The sequence below is a fragment of the Lagenorhynchus albirostris genome, chromosome 7 (assembly GCF_949774975.1).
Source record: "Lagenorhynchus albirostris chromosome 7, mLagAlb1.1, whole genome shotgun sequence".
Lineage (NCBI taxonomy): Eukaryota > Metazoa > Chordata > Mammalia > Artiodactyla > Delphinidae > Lagenorhynchus > Lagenorhynchus albirostris.
Window position 1 is genome coordinate 77,834,811 of NC_083101.1, and position 19,711 is coordinate 77,854,521.

The 19,711-nt window shown below is 34.2% G+C and overlaps 1 long non-coding RNA gene across 1 annotated transcript in view; it reads right to left on the minus strand.

Annotated features, from left to right (window-relative positions):
• Positions 1-1,058: 1,058 nt before the first annotated feature.
• Positions 1,059-19,711, minus strand: part of LOC132522953 (uncharacterized) — a 140,049-nt gene continuing 121,396 nt past the window's right edge. Inside the window, exon 3 of the long non-coding RNA XR_009541388.1 lies at positions 1,059-1,134. This is a non-coding gene — a long non-coding RNA (uncharacterized LOC132522953). The remainder of the gene's footprint in view (positions 1,135-19,711) is intronic.

Below are 19,711 nucleotides of genomic sequence, written 5' to 3' on the forward strand. Positions count from 1 at the left end.
TTAAGGATATCCATGATAGCTCTACTATTTCTTAAAACTGCTTTAAAAACTACAATTATCTTAATAAAAACTTCAATGAAAAAAGTATTTTATAGCTAAGTATAGCACACAACTCTAACTCTTATGTTTAGTTATTAACAAACTGCTTCCAGTTATTATATTTGGTGTAACCACCCCTGAATGATCAGTAAAAAATGGGCAAAGCTACAAAAGACTGCAGCATTGCCATTGTGATATGATTGTCCAGATGTAAAAATGGAATTTAAAAGCCTTTCCACTCCTGGAAAACAACATACTTAACAAGAATTAACATTTTGAGTTCAGGTATATGAATTTTGGTATAACTTGGGCCCTCTTTGTATTGGGAGACCGAGGGGAATGCTCAATCTTCTATGAATCTTTATTGATTAAAACTGAAATTTTGTCATTATAAAGACATTCTACTTGAGCAAACTAGTTGAGATTATGTCATAGTAAAAACTGCTATATATTCAGCCTCCTTAAGCCTAGATAAGAATATTCTTGAAACTTAATTGGACATCAGCATGCAAAAAAATAAATAAATCTGGACAGAGACCTTCTTACACCCTTCACAAAAATTAACTAAAAATGGATCACAGATGTACTTGAAAAACACAAAAATATAAAACTTCTGTAAGATTACATAGAAGAAAATCTAGATAAATTTGGGTATGGCAATGATTTTTTAGATACAGCACCAAAGCACAATCCACAAAAGAAATAACTGATAAGTCAAACTTCATTAAAATTAAAAAAACTGCCCTGTGTAAAACAAGAAAAAGAGAATAAATAAGTCATAGACTGGAGTAAAATAAAATTGCAAAGACACAGCTGATAAAGGACAGTAATCCAAAATATACAAAGAACTCTTAAAACTCAACAAGGAAACAACCCAATTAAAAAATGGGCCAAAGACCTTAACAGACACCTCACCAAAGAAGATCTACAGATGGCAAATAAGCATATGAAGAGATGATACACATCATATGTCATCAAGGCATTTCAAAATAAAACATCAATGAGATACAACTACTCACCTATTAGAATGGCCAAAATCCAGAACACTGACAACACCCCAATGCTGCACATGGAGCAACAGGAACTCACTCATTGCTGTGGAAATTCAAAATGATACAGTCACTTTGAAAGGCAGTTTGGCAGTTTCTTGCAAATCTAGGTACTCTTAACATAGGATCTAGCAATCCAACTCATTAGTATTTACCCAAAGTAATTGAAAACATGTCTACACAGAAACCTGCACAAGGATGTTTAGAGTGGTCCTAATAATTCAACATTCATTTATAATAACCAAAACTTGGAAGCAACCAAGATTCCCTCCAGTAAGTAAATAAACTGTGGTACATTCAGACACTGGAAAAGTATTCAATGCTGAAAATAAGATGAGCTGTCAAGCCATGAAGCAACATGGGGGAACTTTAAACTCACATTACTAAATGAAAGCAGGCTGTTTGAAAAGGCTACATACTGTTTGATTCCAATTATACGACATTTTAGAAAAGGCAAAACTACAGAAATAATAAAAAAGATCTATGGTTTGTTTCCCAGGGTTGGGGTGGGGCAAGGGATGAATAGACAAAGCACAGAGGATTTTTAGAGCAGTAAAAATACTCAGGATGATACCATACTGATGTAATAATGCATTTGTTAAAACTCACAGAATGTACAACATCAAGAGTGAACCATAATGTAAACTATGGACTTTGGTTGATTATGATTTGTCCATGTAGGGTTACCGATTGTAACAAATGTTTCATTCTGGTGGGGGACGTTGATAATTAGGGAAGTTTTGAAAGTGTAGGGACTGGGATTATTTGGTTAATCTCTGTGCTTTCCCCTCAATCTTCCTGTGAACTTTAAACAGCTCTGAAAAAATACAAAGTCAATAAAAATGTTTCAAAATGCAAATAACATCTGACTTGGAAATATGTTTTTCCTTCAGAAGGGAGATAAACTGTTCTTATTTTAGTTCAGCCCAGTTACAACTGAGAATTTGTATAGGTTTACTGTGAATTACCACCACCTCTAAGAAGAAACTGATAACTGTGTGCTTATCCCTCTGGTTACATTTCCATTGCTGCTTCTCTTGTAAAGAATTTATTTGTTCACACTTTGCAACTAAATTATTCTAGCTGCCTGCCTCTTTTTCCTTCAACCCATTCCAAACATTACTTGTTTTATAACACCTCTTTAATTTCATCACTTCCACTTTCAAAATCTATTGCCTTTAGAATGAAGATTTTCAGTTCTCTGTTGTGACATTAACTGCTCTAACTCTCCTTGTTGTAGACCAATCTAGCAAAACCACCAGTCACACTGCTGTGCCATTAACCTTTATACATTTATACCTCCATACATTTGCCCTTGCCAATCCCTATCTTGCTTTTATAGCCCTGTTATCCCAAGTTCCACCTTCAAATTCTGTACATTTTTTTTTTTATAGGCTGGGTCATATTAAAAGACTGGCACCTTCTCTATGAAGCCTCTTATTATCACTCTAGGTGAAAATGATTTCTTTCCCTTCTTTAATCTCTGAACTCTTACAACTATTGACATAACATCTACCATACACTTCTTTTCTTATAGTTATTTGAGTTTATATCTTTTCTCCCTGTGTCATAAATTCCTTCAGGATAGAGACTATGTTGTAAATTCCTTACAGGTTCCTTACAGATTGAAACTGAGGATATCACATCTACGATGACAGCTTGAATATCATGACTATATACTTATTGGTTCAATGAATATCTCTAAAATTATGATTTAGTAAATATCGCTGCTTCGCAACAATTCAATTCACATTGATGGGAGGTGTATTTGGATCCAGGACCTGAACAAGGCAGAAAAGCTACAGATGTGATTTTAACAGGCCATATACTTTCAAGGATTTCATTCTGACAAGCGAGTGAAAGCAAAATTAAATTAATAATACCAATAAAATAAGATGCTGATTCGTACTGATAAATTGTGTGTGCACAGACAAAAAGTGTTTTTACTAAGTCTTGGGATCATAGGGGTTGATGCCTGACTTGAATCAAAAGCTGACGATAGGGCTTCCCTGGTGGCGCAATGGTTTAGAGTCCGCCTGCCGATGCAGGGGACATGGGTTCATGCCCCGGTCCGGGAAGATCCCACATGACGCGGAGCGGCTGGGCCCGTGAGCCATGGCCGCTGAGCCTGCGCGTCTGGAGACTGTGCTCCACAACGGAAGAGGCCACAGCAGTGAGAGGCCCGCGTACCAGAAAAAAAAAAAAAAAAAAAGTTGAAGATAGGAAAATACACCATATAAAACATTCCAAGAAGGAAGCAAGTAAAGAAACATGAGATTACATGGTTACCAATGAATTGCAATATTCATGTGCAGTAAGAGCTGGAAATGAGACTCATGGAGAATAAGTAATGGCCTCCAAATTATAGAATCTGGTCCAAAATTACAGGTCTGAAAAGCAAAATCCTAGATATCCAGCCCCTTCATCCAAGATTAGGGCACAGGTAGGTCCTTGTGTCAAATGTTAGCAGTCATGATTCTTCCTTTATCCCTTGCATTTTTCCTCAACTCATTTTCTCATTGACTGGGAGAAATACGATCATATTACTTTGTTATTATCAAAGCTTCAAATCAATTTTCTTGTCAAGTATCCAAACCCAGTCATAGCATTAATATATAAACTTGATATTTATTAATCAATAAAGCAAGATAGGAAAAGGCAAGAGTCCTAGACCTGAGGATTTCAAGAAGAATTAAGAGTATGCATGATAGAATAAGATGTGACTTGACTAAGAACACTGCTATTTGGGGCAAAGCAAAGATGTTAGGTGAAGTATCACATTTCATGGATAGGACATTTCCCTTCCTTGTAATTTCATAGCATTTTCCCATTAAAATCTGTATGTAGCAAAGATGCCAGAACAATTAAAAGACATTGCACAAAAATAAGTCATGGAAATTGGCATGGTGAGTTAAAGCCCCCAGAATTAAACAGACATGATTTTTTTCAGCATTATACAGTTTAATTAACAAAATCTAAGATATTTAAGGCATACTATATAATTTGATATATATATATATATATATATATATACACACATATCATGAAAGCATTCCCCTCAGTTAATTCATTGACACATTAATCATCTCACATATATACATTTTATCCCCTCTTTGGTGAGATCATATAAGTTCTACTTTCTTAGAAATTTTCAACTGTTACCAACTATAGTCACCATGTTATACATTAGATCCTAAGACCTTATTCATCTTATAACTGACAGTTTGTACCGTTTTACCACTCTCTCCCTATTTCTCCACTTCCCAGACCCTGGAAACAAGTTTGACTTTTAAAAAAATATTCCACGTATAAGTGATATCATGCAGTATTTATTTTTCTCTGGCTTATTTTGTTTAGCATAATGCTCTCCAGATTCAACCATGCTGTCTTAAACGGTAGGATTTCCTTCTTTCTCAAGGCTGAACAATATTCCATTGTATATATATATATATCACATTTTATTATCACTCATCTGCCGACAGACACTTAGGTTGTCTTCACACCTTAGCTGCTGTGAATAATGCTGCAGTGAACATGGGAAGACATATATCTCTTTAAGAGAATGGTTTTGTTTCCTTTGGGTATATACCCAGAAGAGGGATTGTTGGATAATATGGTTGTTGCATTTTTTTTTTAAATTTCTTGAGGGACCTCCGTACTGTTTTCCATAGTGGCTGTATGTGGTTACATTCCCACCAACAGTGTACAAAGAGTCCCTTTACCCATATCCTTGCAAGCATTTGATACCTATTGTCTTTTTTGAAAATAGCCATTCTAACAGGTATAAGGTGATATCACATTGTGGTTTTGATTTGCATTTACCTGATATGTTGAGCATCTTTTCATGTGCCTTTTGGTCCTCTTTATGTGTTCTTTGGAAAAATGTCTATTCAGATTTCATGCCCATTTTTTAATTGGGTTATTTACTTTTTTTGCTTTTGAGTTGTATGAGCTTCTTGTATATTTTAAATATTAACCCCTATGCAAACATTTTCTCCCATTCTCTAGATTGCCTTTTCACTTTGCTAATCGTTTCCTTTACTGTGTAAAAGCTTTAAGTTTGATGTTGCCCCACTTATTCATTTTTGCTCTTGTTGCCTTTGCTTTTGGTGTGAAATTTTTTTGAAAAAGTCATTGCCAAGGCTGATGTCAAGGAGCTTGCCCTTTATGTTTTCTTCTAGGGGTTGTATGATTTCAGGTCTTACCTTCAACTCTTTATTCCATTTTGAGTTGATCTTTGTATACAATGTAAGATAGTGGTCCAGTTTCATTCTTTTGCATGTGCCATTTACTGAAGAGACTGTCCTTTCTCCATTATATATTCCTGGCTCCTTTGTCAAAAATTAATTGACCATATATGCATGGGTTTATTTCTGGCTTCTCTATTCTGTTCCACCGATCTATTTTTATGCCAATAACATACTGTTTTGATTACTGTAGCTTTGTAATATAGTTTGAAATCAGGAAAAAGCCTCCAGCTTTGTTCCTTCTCAAGATTGTTTTGGCTTTTCAAGGTATTTTTGTGGTTCCATATAAATTTTTTTTTTAACCTTGAAAAATGCTGTTGGAATTTTGATAGCAACTGATAAAGTATATAGTTATATACTTCCAGGGAGACGCTGGAAGATGGTGTTTTTGTCTGCTTCCCCTGCACTGATCCTGCATATATGGGGCACCTGATTAGAAACTTTTTTGTTTGCTGAAATCCTGGGGGACTTGTGAATGTTTGCCCCATTGGTTATCAGAGGACCTGTTCCTCAGGGGCAGAGGGGTGGACAACAGCAAAAGCTGGGGTGCCAGACATGTGAAAAGCTCCTTCCTGGGAAATAATGGTGACTTGCTGAAATGGGTCAGAAAGAGAAGGTGGTGGAAGTACCCATCAGCTTTCTTGATCTCTGGGGAGTATCACAGGCAGGCTCTAGCTGTGTGCTGAAATTAGAAGCTGGACCTTCAGGCAGCAGCTTGTAATGTATGCAGTTAGGCCACTTTCAAGGAAAGAATGAGAAATGGGCATTTTTGCCTGCTCCCTCTGTGTTGAGCTCGTGGAAAATAACCATGGTGAGTGCTATCAGGCTGTTAGGAGTTTCTTCTTTTTACAGTTGGTGGCTTTCAGAGTTATATGTTTTATATCTCCATCTCTTGGGTTGGAGTCTAAAAAGCTGGAGCACTAGATCGTGGTCCAAACCCTTTGCTCTTCAGGGAGAAGCTGGATATTGGGGGTTCCCTTTTTATTGTATGGCACTGTTATGGGGTGGGGTTTAAGGTGAGAGTGTATCTCAGCCTTTCATACCATTTCAATGTGAGTATATTTTTTATTTGCCCCATCTGTAGTAGTTGATCTAGTTTCTGGATTTCCATGAGGAAATTGCTCCAAGTGTAGCTGTACTTTTGGTGCAGTCCTGAGAGGAGCAAAGTTCAGGAGCCTATGTTGCCATTTTGATTGACTCTCCCATCCCTACTCATTCTTCAACCTAATCAGATGTGATTTTAAATGTCAATTCTGTCATAGATTCTAAGGGTATTAATTAACTTTTCTAGTGTTCAGTTATTTCATCTGCAATCATATGAAAAAAGAATCGTCATCAAAATAACTCATAGGGTTATTTGAAGAGTAAATGAGATAATGGAAAGGACAGAGCAGTTTCTGGCACTTAGTAAGTGTTAAATAGATGTTGATTATGATGATTATTAGTATTTTAATATACTCTTTATCTCCAAATGTGTGTTTTCTGAGTTACGTCAGAATATTCTCTTTGAAATTTTAATAGAAAATATTTATTTTCCCCTTAACTTTCTCTGATATTTTCTCATTATTTTTATATATCTCTTATATCTTTTAAATTTCCCTCTACCTATTTTTCATTAATTTCAAATTTTTCAAGTTGACATTTCTAGATCTATCATAAATTTGTGCTCTTAAACTCTTATTCTAACAAAAATTACAGTTACATTTATAATGAATACAAGAAAATGGAGAAACTGGTCATACTGCATGTTAAATTAATTTTAATTGATTTGACATGACTACATGCGATCCTTCAGATGTCTAATCTTCTTAAACTTTGAAAAATATAATTTAAAATTAATTGAAAATACTATTATAGTATTTTTGTTTTAGAAAACATAGAAATTAGGCAAACCAGCAAAAACTATGTTTGTGTTCTATAAAAATAATTTATTTTCTTGTAATTTTTATTTTCATTTGCATAACCACTGGGATCAATTTTATTTGGCCACTGCTTCCCAGTCTATGAAATGCCAACATGGGGAACAAAGAAAGTTTATCACTGTCAGAATATATCTGGAAATAATTAGAGGTGACTGACTGTAATAGCTCTGAGCATATGGTCTCAGGTCTCAGACTACAATATAAAACGTTTCCCTTATATTTCATATTTTTAAATGATGAAAGGACTTGTTCAAATTTTTTTTCTATTTTGGTAATGCCAGTACTATATTAATCATATTTTTACATGCCTTGCTATTCTGACTTTCTGGGACCTTGGACCTATCAATAGTTTAATTATATTGTGTGACTTTATTATCAGCATTTTATGTTTTGATTTGTTAATTAGATGAGGAGAAAAAAAGGACTGGATTAAGGCAACTGAAATAACTGGAGAATTCTGGATAAACATCCTAGTTTATTTACCTAAGTATATCCTCTATGATAAATATACTAGGCTGTATGTCCAGAGAACTGTGTGATTTCAGCATAGTTTAGTGAAAATTCTTTGTATTTCTCTGTATCAGGGAATATTCATTCAGAAAATGAATTTCCAGCAGTCAAAAAATAACATGTTGCAGCAGAAACTCAATTGAATAAAAACATTACACGTCAAATGGTATCACAACTGATGAGTAATAATGACAAATTAAAGGCTTGATGTGAATTGAGTATTGCATACCCTCAAACTTCTAAAACCACAGTCATATGCTAAGAAATGAATCAGAATGCACTTGTTATTTTACAGTGGAAACGTACATGTGGCAAATTGAAACTTACATTATATGTCTTTCCTACAGAGCTCATGAAGTGTCAATAAGGGATGGTACAATGGTGGACAATGAGATATACTAACAACACAAAAAAGTAGAAAAGGGCAACTGAATCTCTGATGTAGATTATGAGATCTAAGTAGGTGTATGTCCTACATGAAGTAATTATATAGTACTACAATGTACACACATATTTCATATAATAAAGTTGATAAGGTGGTATAATAGAGAGGAAGGAAGGTGGGAAAAGAAAAAGGGAAGTTGAAAACATTTCATATTCAAATAAACACTATCTGTAAGAAATTAATTTGAAAGCATCCAGAAAAACTCTTCACTTTATAAATAATATTTTCTAGTTCTCTTACTAAGGTATCCCAATAAGTAGTGTTACCTATCGCTACAATCTTTTATTCATCCACAATGCCCCGGTGCTAACCTTATTCTCACTAAAATAAGACAAGCTTCTTAGGAGTTGTGTGCACCTTGAGCCAGGGAAAATAGAGGTAGGACAAGATAACTGAGTTGTTGCCAGACAGTAAGAACATTTTCAGGGATGCAAAGGGGTCGGCTTAAAGGAGCTTTCCTAAACAAGTTGTCATCATCTAAGAATTAAATAAAAAATAATAGTTCTTTGAAAAACCATGAATATATGATGATACTCAAAATATGTTAAAGAATGGATATTTACAAATATATTTCAGGTCTTTATAGAAATTGCTGAATATGAGTCTATCCAACTTATATGCTTATTTCATTGTACTCAACATTTAAATTTCATCATACTTATTTGATAGTAAGTGATTAGTTCTACTTCTAGATGGGATAGCAAAAATGTAAGTAGGTGAAATCAGTCAACAAAAACATTGGGGACAGTGTAAAGATTTATATCGAATTTGTTAAACCCACGGAAATATGTTTCTCCAATTCCACACTAGAAAAATGGTATCCTTAAGGTTCCACACTAGAAAAATGACATCCTTAAGGTTTAAATTTTTACCTCATGAATTTCTCATTTTGTTTCCACCTGTATAATTCCAAATTAGACTGGAGAAATGCTGGTTTGAGTAAATGGATTTTATTCAACAACCCCTTACACTCTAGACACACATAGCCTCTCTCCCCCCTCCCACACATAGACACAAACATACACATTTAGCAAGAGTATAAGGGAAAATTATATAATATGATAAGGGGATGTGAGATTACCCAGACTGAAAGAAAATTCATCCTTTGGAAAGTTGCACTATGTAAGAAATAGCCAGTAAAATCAAGTTTGGGTAGAATGTTCCTGGAAGCTACACCAAGATCCAAAAGATAATCCTAGGCCATTGACTGCAGTATAAAATCAAAGTTGCCACAGCAGGTATGAGATGGACATTATGCTTCACTTCATTAAGAAAATGTATTTGTAACCCTGGGATGAAGAAATGAGTATATTACTGAAAATGTTATGTACTTTATGTAATACAAATACAGTAATAGATTTTTGGAGACATTGCATTGTGTGTATATATTTGTTTGAAATTGACTTGAATGGTTAGATTAATCTGTTATGAAATTTATAATTATACTCTATCACACGTATAAGCATTGCCTAAGTGCACAGGAATATTTTGCTCATAAAATTTATATACTTGCTGTGTTAGATGTTCAAAGTGATTAAGATAATCAGATAAGATTGTAGCTTAATGTCTAAGTGAATTTGTTTAATTAAGTATGTAAATAGAGGTAAATGTTTAAACAGATTTTAATCTTGAAAATGTATAAGTTAGTTGAATATAAATTGAAAACAAGTAAAATGATTAATTTTATTTTATAACTACTCAAGTTAAAAAAGCTTAAAGATTCAAGAAAACTAATTTAAAATTTTTAACATATAATAACTGAAATATTAATTAAAACAAAAGTAACTGGGGCTTCCCTGATGGTGCAGTGGTTAAGAATCTGCCTGCCAATGCAGGGGACATGGGTTTGAGCCTTGGTCGGGGAAGATCCCACATGTTGCAGAGTAGCTAAGCCTGTGCACCACAACTACGTAGCCCGCGAGCCACAACTACTGCAGCCCGTGTACCTAGAGCCCTTGCTCTGCAACAAGAGAAGCTACCACAATGAGAAGCCCAGGTACCGCAATGAAGAGTAGACCCCACTCACCACAACTAGAGAAAGCCCGTGTGCAGCAATGAAAACCCAACATAGCCAAAAATAAAATAAATAAAAATTTAAAAAAACAAACAAAAAAACCCAAAAGTAACTGAAACTATTTCTTACTGTGTAAATATGTCCTCCTCAGACATTAAAAAACAAGACCATACAGACTTTAATTACATCTTTTACATTTGCTATAATATGTATTTTGCATTATAATTATATAACATTTTATTTATTTCTTTTGTTTTTTTTTTTTTTTTTTTTTTGGCAGTACGCGGGCCTCTCACTGTTGTGGCCTCTCCCGTTGCGGAGCACAGGCTCCGGACGCGCAGGCTCAGTGGCCATGGTTCACGGGCCCAGCCTCTCCGCGGCATGTGGGATCTTCCCGGACCGGGGCACGAACCCGTGTCCCCTGCATCGGCAGACGGACTCTCAACCACTGCGCCACCAGGGAAGCCCTATTTATTTCATTTTGAAGTAGCATTAAGGATGTTCAACAATGTTTTAAAAATCTTGGGTTTCTAATTGTGAAATTTTGTCAACCAAAATCTTCGCATTCATATTCTATGACTAAGAACATACTTAAGCAGCCATGAGATAAAGATTACCAAACATACTTCGGAACCAAGCTAAGTGGGAAATGAAAGAGGAAAAGCAGATAAATTAAGTTAAATATAATTAGTTTTATTAATACAGCTATGCTAAGATTAAATATATATATATATATAGGATCCCTTGTTTAACTAGATGAAGTGAAACCAAATATTTTATAGCTATTTCAAAGAAAGAAAAAATTAAATTTAAAAAGTACATTATCTCATTTCTATACTTTAGATATCTAACACGCCAAAACTGGTATGTTCTAGTGATTTCAAGCTTAATCAAAATATTTCTACATCATTCTAAGAAAAATATAATTTCTTTCTCTCCTCTCTCCCTCCTACCCTCTATGCTTTTCTTTCTCTTTCCTTCTTTCCCTCTTTGCTTTTCTCCTTTCCTTCACTTGCATCTTTCCTTCCTTCCAATGACTATCTCATTGTCCAGATATCCAAGATTTGGGGAGTTAAGATTTATATTGGAGGTGTTACGCACAAAGGGATATTATGTCTCTAACTACTGGTTCCACATTGGGAAAGTCACACCTTTTAAAGTTTGAATGCTTTATCGGATGGAATCATTTTTTACCCTGTATAATTTAGACAGTAAATAGCCAGCTAAAAATTGGTTAAATATTATTTTATTCAACTCCTGTAAACACACACACACACACACACACACACACACACACACAAATCAGAAGGAAAAATAAACATTTTTTCTTGATACTAGACAAATGCAAAAATCTGCGACAGTTGCCAAATACTATAAATCCTAGATAGAAAGGAGTGAAATAAACTGACTGTACCACTTCAGATTTTAAGTAACGTAGGGATTTTCTACACGTCAACTCATTTATTTCAAAAGACAAATCCAGTACTCTGATTGTTACAGTGTTGCCTAGATACCAGGCCAGACAACTGGAAAATCAGGACATAGCATTTTAGAGACTTAATTTACCAGTTTGGAATGACCATATATGCTGTCTATCCTCAGGCCTCCTAACTAAAAGAGAATTTAGAGAAGTTCCTTTTAAAATGGAAAATAAGTTAGATGCATCAGTATATCATTTTATATACTCTGACTATCTTTCCTGAACCTGCCCAGAGTAGAGCAAAATAATATAAAAAGGATGTTTTTGAGACAATAAGCCATAGTAGAATCTGTAGACTGACCCAGTTGAGTCCCCTTTCCCTTTCCTTTCAAACAGTTTATTAATAGTTTTTAAGGGAACCTACATGAACTAAGCCATAAAAACTTTAAAAACTATAATTTTAAAATGGGGGTGTATTATTTCTCAATTTTGAGCCGATGTTTTCTACATTCTGCTTTATGAGCAGAAAACGGGACTCTACAAAAACACATTGCGAGCTAACTATATCCACGGTGACTAGAACACTGACAAAAAGTAAATAAATAATAAGCATGTATTGTATAAATTAATAAATGCATATGTTGTAAAATTTAAACAATACAGAAAACTGTGAGGAAGTGAGTAGAAAATAGTTATCTTAAATCTCTCACTGGGAAACTATGCATTGTTAACCTTTAGAAAGCATCTTTCTTAGACACCCATGTCTATAAACAATTGATAAAAAATCCATTTAGATAGAAAGCACTTAGTAAAGGGGAATAAAACTATTAAGATTATCTTTATAAAATATTAAATTCATTTTAATGTAACTAAAGAAACACAAACTAAAAAGGATGGAATTACTGAACACGAGGTAAATGTTTATCATGTGAAACATTAGTTCTTAAAAAAGAGGTGAAAACTGACAAGCAGATCACATGAAAAATTTGTTCTACTGACCTATGTGTATACTGTTATAAATTTTTTAAAATGTCTTTAAAATAAGCATATGGACACCAGTTCATCACAATTCCACACTCTCCCATTTGCTTTAAATCCAATTATTTCCTTCCTTTTACTGCATGCTTGGTATCTGGTAGCATTTGCATTTGTGACCCCTGTTTAAAGATCTCTATAAAATTAATGAAAAATGGTTTCATGGACATTTAAAGTAGCTGAGCCTTTATTACTTGATAAACATCTCAGGAACAGAATTATAAATGTATTGTTCTTTAAAAAATTAAATCTATAAGACTTGTCTCTATGATACTATCAATAGAACAAAATATAGCTGGTTTGCTACATGACCCAGAAAAGTGATTCATTTCCTCAAATTTCCTTAGCAGAGACAGGACTTTATTTTGGGTTACAATAAAAGTAAAATTTATTTTTAAGAATATATTTCAAATTACTTCTCACAATGCCACTGTGCCTAGTATAATCATTTATACAAATCTGTTCTTTAGTTCTGTTCAGTGGTTACTGACTGAATTTTAACTATATGTCAGCATCTGTACTAGCAACAGGAAATGCAAAGTAGTATATGAATATGTCTTGGTCCTCAAATAACTTACTGAAATTTATGCTTTGAGATCTTTTTTATTTATAAAACAATCTAAAATAGGCATATAGTCTGAGACTCCCTTGACAAGGCCATGTTATAATTATTCCATTTACTATAGAGTAGACGGATTAAACAATCCAGGAATATCTATTTTTCCCAAAAAAATCTACATCAAATTCTGTTCGCCAGCTAGCTTGTTTGTCAACTATCTGTCTATCAATCAATCTATTCTATCTAATTTTTGTTAAGAGAAAGAGAGAAGTGAATAGCAATACTGAGACTACTTGATTTAAGACTAACTCTATCAAGTCACTAAATATATCAAGGTATGTTCAAACTATATATCAAGGGATCCTCAATTTATAATCCAAGACAAATTTAAAGAAAAAAGGGGGGGATTACTCAGACATGCTTTTATTCCCTCTCCCAGTCCGGTCATAGTACCTTCTTGGAGAGGATTGGTGTTAAGTTGTAAGCAGCCTCCTTCTTATGTTCTCCATAGATGAAGAAATCTTTTATACACCAGCTCAGAGATTTCAGAAGAGGGCACAGTATAGCTCTGGTAATATCTATCATTGTAGTAGAGATAAGAGATTGGGGAAAGTGCAACTTGTTTGAACTGAGTCTCCTGATTTTATTTGTTTTTACATTTAAAAACAATTTCTAATCAAGTGTAGTAACTCCACCGTTATTATTCCTGAATTAGAAGGGTCTCAGACATCAAGATATCAGTATATTATTATCATTATTAATATTTGGTATTTGTCTCCAGAGTTTGTGACACCATAAAATCTTAAAGAAAACACACCACACACACACACACACACACACACACACACACACACACACACAGACACGGCAGTTTAGCCTGAGGGGATTTCTGTTTACTAGGTTTCTGGTGTACAATTAAAATGAAAATAACATGTTAAAACAAGCGTACATTGTTGATTTTAATCTGCCTCAACAGCAACCATCTGTTAAGGTAAAACATGCACTGTTGCTCTCAGCACTGCAAGCCTTTACCTAATGCCTGTGACAACAGAAGGGAAATCTAAATTCAGAACGTAATTTTGAGTGGGAAATAGTGAAATGTCCTTTGAACAGGTCAACGTCATTTCTACAGCCTCCTGGCCTGAGAATAAACATGTACTATGGTATGGTACTATTTAAAACATGACACTGGAAAAAGTTCTTTACTGATTTAGAGTTCGAATGGCCATGATTTCCTTAGAAGACTAAGAAGAAACTTCCTAGGCATTCACATATTCTTTATTTGTCTCCTAGTATGTTTCTCTTCCTTGCCTTATTCCATAAGAATATGTTGGATGAAAAATCTAAAGTTATTTCAAAGGTCCTTAGTATCCCCTGGAAAGAAAATCTTTCACTATTTTGTTCATCTCATTCTTTGGATACTTTTGGCAGTTGTATACCTCTATTAATACTTTTCTTCCTTGTTTTTGCAGTACTGGAAAGTTCTAGGTCTCTTCTGACCACCTGTAAATTTCCTTTTGTGTGAATGGAAGCTTTTTTCCTTCCTATTTAATAAATATAGGCATTACACATTCTTTTTTGTATTGCATTTTCTCTTTAAATACTACCTTGGAGATATTTGGATCCCTTTACTTACCTGTAAGAATGTAAAATTTGTGGTATTATCCCTGACTTACATTCTAAGTTCCAGCATTTCCAAGTAACAGGTATTTTTACCTTGTGATAGAACTGTATTCCACTGATTATCTAAATTTAATGACTTATCTCACATTTTTCTTCATAAAGTTACGTGTATAATAATTCCAGAGATAGCTTGAGCTCCAGAATAGTTTAAACTGGTTATGCAGTGATGTCTACATCTCCACTCAACATACCTTGGCACTGGCCTTGTCTTTAGGCTGGTAGTAAGGTAGCTTCCATAGCTCTGGGCATCACACCTAGACATGGAATGGTTCAAAGCAAAGTGATGAACCAGCTTTTCCTATGATTTTTCTTATAAGAAAGAAGTAGTGTTACACAAAACCAGTTCTACCTTATCCCACCAGTAGATTTTCCTTCTCTTGCAACTGGCTGGAACTGAGACTAATCTTTGAAACACTGAAAACAATGACTGGCTTAGACTAATCACCTGGTATTGACTGGATGTTGGAGAGGCAATAACAGCATCCACTACTACATGATCTCCTGTCTATCCCCACCTGCCAAAATTCCACTAATCCTTCAAAGTGCCTATCTTCTATTGAACTTTTCATGTCTACTACTGATAAAACCCCCATATCTTTTTTTGTCCACACTACCTAGATAACTCTACCATGTACTGATTTGTAGACAGATATTTCTATATGTCTTAGCTAACTTAAATATTCCTTTTGTCCTATTAGTTTGTAGAACAACTTCACATTGAGAGTTAGACATGAAGTCCACTGGCTCTATAAGTCCAGCAACCCTCACTTCAGGCTGAGGCCTACTGTACACTCTAATATCTCCATGTAAGTTCCAAGAGGGGCTGTCCTAGATAGTCTCTGGAGCACTGCTACCTGAACCTCTGCCTTAGCTCTGTTCTTGCTGTTATCATTGTCTGATTAACTGGCTCTTTACTGCATAGGGGGTGGTCACAATGTATTCTCCTGCACAGATAAGTTGACAGCCTTACCACAAGAACAAATCCCAAATGACATGAAAAAAATCACTTTGAAATATAAAAATTAAATTGATAATATACAGATATCTAGACTTTATTGGAAATATACAGGGAAAATACCAATGCAGAGTATTTAAGGAAAAATAGTATACACTATTTTAAAACCACAAAACATAAACAAATATTTACTTATTTCATAAACTATTTAGTCCATAATGGCATAGAGGTAAACCAGAATATATGTATATTATTTGGGATCAACTATCTTTCTTGGGATGTTTCTAGAGCTAGGTAACTCATATTTTTACAACAAGGCATTTTATTTATTTTCATGTCTTAATATTGTTATAAAAAGTTCTAGGTTGTCTAGATAAGGACTCATTTAATTCATATAAGAATAAACTATTTGGAAGCAAAGATTTATAAACCTGTATGATTGTATATATAAAGTTGTCTGATTTTATGATAGGATAGAAAGCAGTCTTTTCACATGCCCATTACATGGAGTTCACATTATTATAACTGCTTTCTGAAAATTTCTGAGAAACATATTCATTTGCCATATGCAGATGAAATTAAATAATCTGTCAAAATGTCAGATAAACAGACATATATGCAAAGAAAAGAAGGGCTCCTATATTTCAGTAAATTTTTTTGTCCTTTTTTCTGGTAATGCAAGTGTCTCTGGAAAATTTTATCTGTTCAGAATTATAAACATATATTTAACTCTGAATCTTTGATGAGAAAAATGAGAAGACAAAGAACAATCCATCTAGTTGTTATTGTTTCACTGATATCACTGAACACAATATGAACACAAGTAATCCTCTGATTACTATAGCTTTTCTTGACATGAAATATGTTGCTTTATAGATGGAAGAAAATTAAATTAGATTTAATTCTTGGAAGTCATAGTTTTAGTGTTTAGGCTCCATTACCTTTTTAGGGAACAACTGAACTTTCTCTGGCTGTTTAGAAGTTTGACTACATGAGACAAGGAGATGTACGCGATTTAAATGTGAAATATTTGAACAGAATAAAAAGGTAAAAATCACATGCTCCTCTTTAAGAAACAAGAAACATAAAGAAGTAATTTGGGAGAAAATATGAATGATTCATCTATGAAAGCACAGAATAACAAATAAATAAATTGTTCAGAAAAATTATCTGAAGCCTGATGAAGTGGCTTATGGTCAGTATCACAACACTTAATTGATTTTTTTTTTAAAGATAAAATTGGAGGCTGGCAAGACACATGAGCAAGGAAGGGCAGCCTTAATATTTCAATCATGGGAAAACTATAGCATTAAGATTTACACAATGGGACTTCGCTGGTGGTGCAATGGTTAAGAATCCGCCTGCCAATGCAGGGGACACGTGTTTGAGCCCTGGTCCGGGAAGATCCCAAATGCCCTGGAGCAATTAAGCCTGTGCGCCACAATTACTGAGCCTGCGTTCTAGAGCCCACGAGCCACAACTACTAAGCCCGTGTGCCCAGAGCCCCTGCTCCTCAACAAGAGAAGCCACTGCAATGAGAAGCCTACGCACTGCAATGAAGAGTAGCCCCCGCTCGCCACAACTAGAGAAAGCCCGCACACACAGCAATGAAGGCCCAATGCAGCCAAAAATAAATAAATTAATTAATTAAAAAAAAAGACTTATACAATGATTCTAGGAACTAACCAAATCAAAACAAACCTAAATGAAACAAACCAAAACAAAAAAACAAACAAACCCATGAATAAACACTTAAGAAAAGATTTAACTACTGTGAACAATGTTGCAATAAATATGGGAGTTCAGACATCTTTCTGATATCCTGACTTTGTTTTTCTTAATATATACACAGAAGTGAGATTGAGGGATCAGCCAAGATATGGAAATACCTGAGTCCATCAATGGATAAATGGATAAAGAAGAGGATATACATATACATACATACATACACACACACACACACACACACACACATACACACACACACACACACATACATACACACACACACATACAATGCAATATTATTCAGCCATGAGAAAGCAGGAAATCCTGTCACTGGTGACAACAGAGATGGACCTTGAAGTCATTATGCTAAGTGAAATAAGTCAGACAGGGAAGAAAAAGTAATGTACAAAAAGCTGAATTTGTGTTTATAGTGTTTGAAGTGGTGATTGCTAGGGGCTTGGAGGTATGTTGGTCAGGGGGTGCAAACTTCCAGTTAGAAGATCAAAAAGTTCTGGGGATCTAATGCATGACATTGTAGTTAAAATTGAAGTATAGTATTGTATACTTGAAAATTGCTGAGAGAGTAGATCTTAAATGTTTTCACCACAAAAAAAAGAAATGGTAATTTTGTGATATGATGGAGGTGTTAGCTAATGCCACAGAGGTAATCATATTGCAATATGTAAGTGTATCAAATCAATATGGTTTATACCTTAAACTTACAGAACGTTATGTGTCAATTATATCTCAATAAAGCTAGAGGTAGGGAAAGCTTTGAGAAGCTTCTCTGAAGAAGAAATGCTATACAGGCTTAGTATGTGGGGTGAGTTAGTAGCTTTAGCCTGGGGCAGACAGCAGCCAAAGGGAAGCAGTGAGAGTTTAAAAAAAAAAAACTTTTTAGATATTATTCTTGCCTTCTGTTCAGTGCTCTGAGACAATCATTGACTTTTCTCACTGCAATGGACCATGAATGCTAGTATGTGCATAGAAAGAAACAGCAAAAGGGTAGGGTAAAGTATTAATAAAATAAGGACTGAAAAACAAGCTACACTGGGACAATTTCCCACTGTTTCCCCCCAAACTGCTAGATTATAGCCTCTTAAACTAGAGTGATGACATCCTTTCTGTTATAATAATTTAACACAATATATGTATATATGTATGCAATATGTATATGGATGTATATGTATACACATTCGCATATACAATATGTATAGATACATATAAAATATATAGAACTATGTATATGTGTGTATATAATGTATATATAATCACACTGATAAGCTGAGATTGAATAATGATACTGAAGAAATATACATAAGCAGATATTCACATTCATAATTAAAATAAACCTCAGCATTAGAAGCATTAGAAAAATATACCTAGCATATTTTTATCAAGACACAAAGGAAGAAACATAACTAAGTCAACCTTAAAAAGAGTATAAAATGAAAATAGGTGGTAGGATAGCAGTTGGCTTGCTCACCAGTATCAAGAGAAGTTGTAAAATGATAGCAACAAAAATAGTGTTGAAATGGAACAAACACAGGGAAATACACATATGGAACAGTATAAAAATTTTGGAAGCGTACCTATGTGTGCATGAAAATTTAATTAAAAAAATGAAATTGACATTATAAATTAATAGGCAAATGATGAGTTCTTTAGTAGATAGTACTGGGATGTTGATTCATTATAGAAAAATAATATAGAACAGGCTCACTTACTTTAATGTGGACTATATAACACGAACCGTACATGAAATGTAAAATTAAAAGATTATTAGAAAACAATATAGGAACTTATATCAATGACCAAGAATGAGGAATAACTCTTTTCCTATTTTTTATAATTAAGAACACCATGGATAGTATTAAGCAGATTACAGAAAGGAAGAACACACAGTGTATAAAGCTATCAAGGGACTCATTGCGATCTATAATAGGCAAGCAACTTATACAGATCAAAAAGAACAAGACAGTAACCTTAAAAGATAAATTGGCATTATATATAAATAAGTAGTGTATTAAGATGGAATCCCAAAAGCTAACAAAGAGCTGATCAAATTCTTAATGAGAGAAATGCAAACTGAAAGAAAAATTAGC